Raw genomic sequence first — 8,577 nt, forward strand, 5'->3', positions numbered from 1 at the left:
ACTAAATATGTAATACTATAATATTATTAGATTTTCAATAACAGGGTTTTTCTTGTTCGTTGTTGTACGTTGAATTTCAATTTGATTTTTCTATTTTAATTATTCTAAATTTAGATTTATAGTTTTTTTGATCTTGATCAGTACTATAAATTATCTATTTCTTATTTTATTATTTACAATAGATTTGAAATATTTTCGTAGGTTCAATTAATAATTAATAACGGTTGATTGAGACCACTATAGGAAATTTTAATTGTGTTTAAAAATTATTCAGTTCATCTACATTTGGTACCTATGGATTTGATTACATTAAATTTGTTTTACTTTTACAAAAATATTGATTTTGTTCATAGGCATTTGGCTATTATTATCTGGTGGACAAAAATTAATCATAATTTACTGACCCATTTAAAAATGTTAATATCCACAGTTTTCTAGAATTTAAATTAGTTTATATTAATTTATGGTAATATTGATAATTTTGATCTAACTTAACATGGGGATTAATTTTCTTATATAATTGTACAAAAGTAATTTATAAAAATGAAAAATTGTTTTAATAATATTTTTGCACGGATTTGTTATAATTGTAATGCCTTTGATTTTATAGAGTGCAACATATGTTTAAATAGGGGCCATTATGCTGCTGACTGCGCTTTAAAGCGCAGTCAGCAGCATCAACCCCCCCCCCCCGCCCCCGCGGCCAAAGGAGCAGTGGCCGCAGCAGCAGAAGCAGCTGCAAAGGCGGCAGCGGCAGTGGCAGCGGCAGCAGTAGCCAAAGCCAAATGGCTTGAGGCCGAGGGTGCTGCTGCTGCTGAAGCTGCAGCTGCTGAGGCTGCTGCTGGCACTATGGATGGCGGCCAGGAAGATGGTAAGAAAAATTTAAAAATTAAATTAAATTAAATTAATAAATGAAAATTAATGATAAACATTTGTTACAGATGCTACAGAAACAATTAAGGAGTAAGTATTCAACGACCCATATCAATGTCTATGTATTGTATAAAATTCGTTATTACATTGTTTTGTTTTATATTTTTATTTCAGCCAATAAACGTTTTAACTTAAAAGACAATTTCTTACTCGTTTTTCTTTTAATTTTTCTAGATTGTTCTAGGCAAAAGTTAATAGTTACTACATAATACATTATATAAATAATAAATTATATAATAATAAATAATAATAAATAATTAAAAGATTAAATTAGTTTTAAAAAAAATTAACTTTTTTCTTTATTGAAACATTTTAACTACCTAGTTGATGCCCACTCTTAGAGATATGACTTAGTACATGTTATATAGTTATATTATAGTACATATATTTGTGTACAAAGGGTTCAGCCATTTGTATAATGATAAATTAATAATTATGTTAAACATAAATACCTACAAACTTTAAACACCCATAACTCAATTTAAAAATAAAATATAAATAAATATCTACCCGTAATAAGGTTCCTTATAAAATATTATATCTTTCAAGTTTGATTCTATGTCAATTCTATCTAATCTTAAAGCTAACATTACAAAACTAAACCTGCTGTGCGCAAATTTGCTATGTTGTAGGTCAGAGTGAAAACAATTGGTGCATTGAAATATTTTTAACAAACTTTTAATTTATTGGTAATAAAAATTTTTTAATCATTATTCATGAATTTGTGATTGTTATTCGGTAGATAAAAAATTACAATATCTTAAGCACAGTATATTTGCAAGATATTATTTAAAGTGTAATTTTGATTAGGTACTTAAAGTTATAAAAAAACAGGCGGACCTCTAGTTTAAGAATTTGAAGGTACCTATATCAGTAAATGAGCAGATACCTATAATTATTCAAAAATATTGGCAACATAAAAATTTGTAATTGTAATGTATTTTAATTTAATAGCAGCTGTTGTATGAATGGTTAACAAATAAAAATTTGAAACTAACAACCTGATAAATATTAATTTTAATGATTTTTGTTCCAAATAAAATGAATGCACAATAACAGAGAATAAGTTGGTATATTGCAGTTTATTTCTTTTATAAAAATTAGTGCTTTAACTCTATAGTCTAATTATTGCTGTATATTTTAATTACATCATTTCTGACACAATAAACAGAAGAAATCATTAGTATCGTAATTAACAGTTCTGTCTTTTTCAGGAATGCAATTTATCGCTATCCAACGACAACACACAGAACACGATACCCATTCCACACATTCATCTTCCTGGTGACAACGGTGTTTATCGGAGTGACAGTTACAGTATAGGCATATGTTTGTCATGTCTTCAGAATTTTCCAAGAGATAGGTCTTTAAATTTTCTCTGTGAATGTTAGGATCAAACTCTAAACTAAACTTAGAACTGTCCATAATTGTAAATGCATAATATATAATATAAACTCCACAATTAAATGTATCTTTTTGTATCGGAATGTTTTCTAAAGGGCATGCAATTAGTGTTAACGGTGGACATTGTCTGTCGTCACCGTATACAACATTTGATTGCAATGTTTCAAGTACCTTTTTGAAACGAAGTTTTGATGTTCGACTGTCGATGTCATATGGATTACTTGGATCCATAATGTAACACTGTCTGGTTTTGAAATTTATAAAAACTACAATCCAGTGAGAATTGTTATTCACTAACCACGGTAGGATAACCATACTGTTTTGTGTGAAAGTAATTTTGTCATACTCTTCGCCTATTTCTCTTTTTCCCATTAGCTGAGTCACCATATTACATGATAAAATGTGTGTGTTTCTTAAACGTAACTTAAAAGCATAAGATAACAAACAAATATCAATAACAAAGTTACACAACCAATTTTCTCTAGACAATGAATCAAAATCTAAGAAGTAAAGGTCAGTTAGAATGTCTTGATTTTGATTACTAGATATGTAACTATATTTTCCGACCAAATAATCTTTATTCTTTGGCATTTTAATTGGTTTGTAATATTTCAAATCTCTGGGGAGCATATTTTGGTAAAAATCTTTTGATGGCACTGTTTTACGAAAAGGAGATTTATGACTTCCTGGTGTCGAAACCGATTTCATTAAACAATTATCATCATATTGTTTACTTAAATCGTGTTCAATCAGAGCATTATTACAAGACTCATCTACAGTTAGCCTAGTCTCATTGTCACATTTTATGACCACAACGTTTTCAATACTATCAACCACTTTGGGCAAAATGTTATTTTCATCTGCTATAGTGGTCGAAGACTTTGGAATTTTTAACGATAGGGCTTTGAAGGTACGGTACTTGGTATGTTGTTTTTCTTTTTTTCCCCAACTTTCTGTTGCGTCTAAATGGTTATGATTAGACACTTCTGAGATTTTAGCCTTACTGTCAAAATCAAGTGCACGCGTACAAGTTTTTTTTCTAATATTGTACTTTATTTGTTTGTGCACATTCATCACACGCCCTCTCATAAGTCTTAAAAACCGACCGCTTTTTAACCTTCGATCGCCTTCAAGTATGTCAATTTTTACTGTTTTAAACCAAGATTCAACGGTGGCATTACTCTGGCGGGTTTCAATACCATTGTTGATTTTATTATTCATAATTGGTGTCCAAAGTGCTAAGAAAGGTACACACTTGAGTATAAATTGGTGTAAATATGATTCATCGTAATATTCATTACTTATATTTTCTATATTTATGGAACAATCTAAAAGCCTAAATTTAACATGTTCTTTGTTCGACTGAAATCTACAGTACATCATGGAATTACTTGTATCTGATTCACATAGAAATTTATTTATTTATTGTGAGTAATCTTCGCCTTCGTTGTTCGATTCATTCGACAATTGATGGTTGACATTACAACTTGTCTTTCATCGTACTAATAGCGTATTTGGTTTCTACTGTTCTATATGGAGACAATAATATTACTGAAAATATTTTGAACCAATTTTCAACATCTTCCAAACTCTCTGCATTAAACAGTAAACATATCCAATCAATAACATCATTTCTTTTCATTTTGTCTACAGTCTTACAACTGTTTGTCTCCGATTGAAAATATGTATAGACATGGTTTACTAAGATTTTTGTGTAATGATTCGCACAGATGTTTATGATTGTGACATTAGTCCCTACATTGTTTTCAACCAATACTCTGTAACACCAGTTAAGGTAATCAAATATGGAAGTAAAACCATTCCATCCAATGCTCAAGGCATTCATTTGTGCATAACTGAAATCTGTCACTATATTTGTGAATACAGGCCAAGTCAGTTTGTGTTTCAAAACAAATGCTTTAAAAGCGGTCAACCATTGTGAAATCGCAACTATGTCGTGTGCTGAACTAATCATTTCAACAACGGGACACGTGACACTAGAGTTTCTAGGTAAAGGGACATTAACAACGCCTCTGATCTGATTTTTCTGATTACATCATCTGATTTAATATTTTGCAAATTGCCACAATTCAACTGGGTGGGTAATGCCATATCAACATTGTCTGACCTAAAGGAAAACGCTTTAGTTTTTTTAAGCGCTTCCTTGTTGAAGTCTCGCTGAAACCCTTTGACGTGGTTTGTAAGACCATTGTCATCAGGATTGTGATGATAATTCAAACTAGAACTATACACCTTTGCCACGAACGTACCGTTTGTTAGTTGGACTTTAATCCTAAAAGTCTTACACCCTTCATGGCTACAATACATGTATACATTGCAATGATTTTTAAAATATCTGACCATTTTTGCATTAACGACGCATGTATTGTTCACAGTTCTTATGCGCTTTCTGAACATAATAGGATATTTTGTCTTATCCAAACAGGTTTCACCTTTGGGATTAATGTAATTCATAAGAGACCATTCTTCAAATGAAAACTTGAAAGATCCTTCATAACACACAAAATCATGGTTATCACATTGAATTGGAAATTGAATTTTTTGTTTTCAAAGGTAAAACAATACCAGACTTAACAGGCGTTTTCTTATAGAAAGCATTCCTGAGGGGGCTTGGTACATGATGTTTTCCCTTTGTTGTTTTGCATGGTGTAACAAATACAGATTCATCCACTATGTTTTCTGGTAGTATTGGAGTACTACTAGGTAATAGTGGATCCTTTATCATCAAACTGAAATCACTTTGTGGGGATACGATAGTGTGTTCAGATGAAACATTATCTTTTTGCACAAGCTCAGGCTCTGTGTGATCAGAATATGAAATGCAGTTTTCAAAAGTACCATTGTCGTTACCAGAATTTTCATTAAAACTAAAACTATCTGAATCAGTAATGTCTGTGTTATCCACTCGTAGACAAGAGGACAAGTTGAGGTACTTTTTGTTTTCTCTGTACACTTTACGTCTATTAGCATTATTTATAGTAACTTTAATGTGTCTACATATCTCATTTAGAGTTTTGTAATTGTAATTTATAAAATCGTTGGCCGTGTAATTACAATTCTCAATACACTTTATTATTTTACTACTATTCATTTCTGATTTATTAGCCACATCATCACAGTTCATAGTTTCAATACACTTACGAAGAGATGAATTTTTTCTTTTAATAGCATTGACTAATGATTTTTTTAAATTGCGATCATTATCTTTTTTGAAGATAATCGTGCAGATATAACTTACACAACTATCTGAAACCGAGACATTCTCAAAATTTAATTCTGGATACTCAGATTTAATATAATGAGCTATCTCTTGCAATTTATCTTTTAAACTCATCTTTTAGCTTATGTGTCGGAAACAGTAACTCGTCGACACTTTTATAAGCCTGAAACAGTAACTCGTAGGCTGTTTTTTGTCTGAAACAGTAACTCGTCGACACTTTTATACGCCTGAAACAGTAACTCGTCGGCGGTTTTGTGTTTGAAACAGTAACTCGTCGACACTTTTATACGCCTGAAACAGTAATTCGTCGGCTGTTTTGTGTCTGAAACAGTAACTCGTCGACACTTTTATACGCCTGAAACAGTAACTCGTCGGCTGTTTTGTGTCTGAAACAGTAACTCGTCGACACTTTTAACTGTCAAGAGTCTAAACTCTTTAGACAGCTATACCTAAAACTAAAACTACAACTAAAACAAAAAATAAAACAATATTCAAAAAAAATTTAATTAAATATAAAATAATAAAAAAACACTGTTAACAATAAAAACTATTAAAACACATAATAAAGTAAATAATAAAACACAATATAAAATAAACAATAAAAATTGAATAAAATTGTATATATCTAACAATTAAATGTTTAGAGTCAGTAGTTTATTAGAGAATAACCGCAGAAAAAATAAAAATATAAAATGAAATCACGAGGAAAACCGAGTAGAAAACTTACAGAAAAACCTTGATCACATGCGCCTGAAAAATATATAGATTTTAATTTAAAAATAAACTATTAATATAAGGTATTGAATACAATATTTTACACTTGTATAAATCATCATTAAACTTGTGACAATGCAACACCGGCATTCATGGACAATCAAATAAAATATTTTACAACCACAAAAATTTAAAAGACATGATAATTATTAATTGAAAACAAAAAATAATTACCATTAACAAATTGTATCACTGAAAATAAACGCATATTTAAAATAAATCTTTATTTTATAATTTATTTTTTTGTACATAATTACTCATTATACAATTTTCATTTTAAGTAAAGGATACAACAATAACTGAGTTTGTTAATAGATTCAATAAAACATTCTTGAGCCATAATATTAGAACGATAGATGTGTTGACTGCATGCCATCTGAAAATGAATTGGAAAAATAAATACAATTAGGAATTAAATGCTTCAAGAGCAAATTGTATTAATTGTATTAATATTTACTTGTTTCTTGGGTAATGATTCCTGATAGATAACTGATGTCATCCAACTTATTTTGGAACAGCTTGCGAGTTGAAATATTCAAAACATGAACATTTCTTCAAAGATTCTAACATTTACTGGATACTATGTTTCATACTTAAAAAATTAGTTATGTTTTTACATTAATTAAGTATTCATAATTTGATACATATATCCAAACAATCAAACTTCACAATTAGTTCAGTCAAAAACGTAGTTAAGCCATATACTACTACCGTATATTACACATACCTGTGTCCTTCCGTAAAACGTGATTGATGTACTTACCTAGTATGTATTTCATTTTTAACAAATTGTATTCTTAAAATTTTAATAAGCTAGTATTAACTAAAAAGACAACAATATTAATTTATTAGAAAGCATAATATACGAATAGAAAAGAATGAGTCGAGAACAACGATTTTACCATTTTAGACTTGAGTCTCAACACTAGAGCAATTTATAACCTAACTTTCTATTATTGTTATTATTATTATTTCAAATATGTTATGAATACAATATATATTCGGTATAGATATCGTGTAAAGGAATTTTATTTATATACTTTTAAAACAATTAATTATTGTATGACATAAGGCGACATCTACCTTATGGTTTTAATGTAATAATACTGTACGCCTGAAATTGAATTAAACGCAACACAGTATACGGGGTTTCTTATCACTAGTCGTCCGAAAAATAGTCACCTAACTTTAGTCACCCAACTTCACACACGTCCCTGCAACACCAACTTTTTTACAACTGTATAAGTTGTTGTCGGTTTACAGTGTCTTAAAACCACCCAGATCTGGAAATTGTTCTGTTGAAAATAATAATCCTTCCCAGAACTTAATTACACTTGATAGTATCAAACAAAATTTATAATAGTCGTGACAAAAACAAATCATCATTACAAATTATAAGTGATAGACTGGATTTTGCTATTGAACAAGAAGACTGGAGTTTGCATGATGCTATGGAAGTCAGCGATCATGATTATTGTTTATCCCCTGTAATAGACTGCATTGTATATTATGTCACTGGTTATTTGTGTAAACAAATTATACGTCTTTTCAAATGTGCTACTTGCCAAGCTGCAATTAAGCAACCACATATTTTGAATTCTGTTGAACCTGTTGCACTACTAACTAACTTAACTTCCAGAGGTGGACTTATTCATCCAAATTTACATTTTTTTAATTTTGTGTGTAAAATTGAACAATTATTTACAAAGTATTGTTTAATGGCAGATGTTTTTGAATTAATACTAACTGAATTATTAGAAGACAATATTCTATATTTTCCATGTTTTCAGCATAGCGAAGAAATAATTGCTTTTGCCATTAGGTATTATATTAATATGAAAATGCGGCAATTTTCTCAAAAATGTAATGCTGAAACCAAAAAAGAAAATATGATAAAAAAAAAAGTTTCAAAGTTTACATTAAGTTAGGCATTATTAACCTTCGACGTAGTATACACTACATACATTTATTTTCTCTTTAAGATGTGCAATTATTTTTATTTTTACTTCACTAAATTCATAATAATAATATGTTATATTAATTTATATGTACCTACCTACCTATTGTTACATTTTTACTTCACTACATTTAAAATGTAATAATATGTTATATTAATTATTTTTACACAAATTTAGATATATTCTGGTGATGCTGCAGTTTAAGTTAGTGTGGACAGTGTGGTTAACAACTTTTTCGAATAAATCAGATGCTAATGATAACAATAT

At 29.5% G+C, this 8,577-nt stretch overlaps 1 long non-coding RNA gene and 1 pseudogene across 1 annotated transcript; one reads left to right on the plus strand and one right to left on the minus strand.

Annotated features, from left to right (window-relative positions):
• Window positions 1-6,070: 6,070 nt before the first annotated feature.
• LOC126551842 (uncharacterized) lies at window positions 6,071-7,239 on the minus strand. Its single transcript, XR_007605725.1, has 3 exons — window positions 6,810-7,239; window positions 6,602-6,728; window positions 6,071-6,328 (listed from the first exon to the last, which is right to left on the minus strand). It is a non-coding gene; the product is annotated as an uncharacterized LOC126551842 (long non-coding RNA).
• A 97-nt stretch (window positions 7,240-7,336) lies between these two features.
• On the plus strand, window positions 7,337-8,280 carry LOC126552479 (uncharacterized; annotated as a pseudogene).
• Window positions 8,281-8,577: the final 297 nt, after the last annotated feature.

Source organism: Aphis gossypii, chromosome X (assembly GCF_020184175.1).
Source record: "Aphis gossypii isolate Hap1 chromosome X, ASM2018417v2, whole genome shotgun sequence".
NCBI lineage: Eukaryota > Metazoa > Arthropoda > Insecta > Hemiptera > Aphididae > Aphis > Aphis gossypii.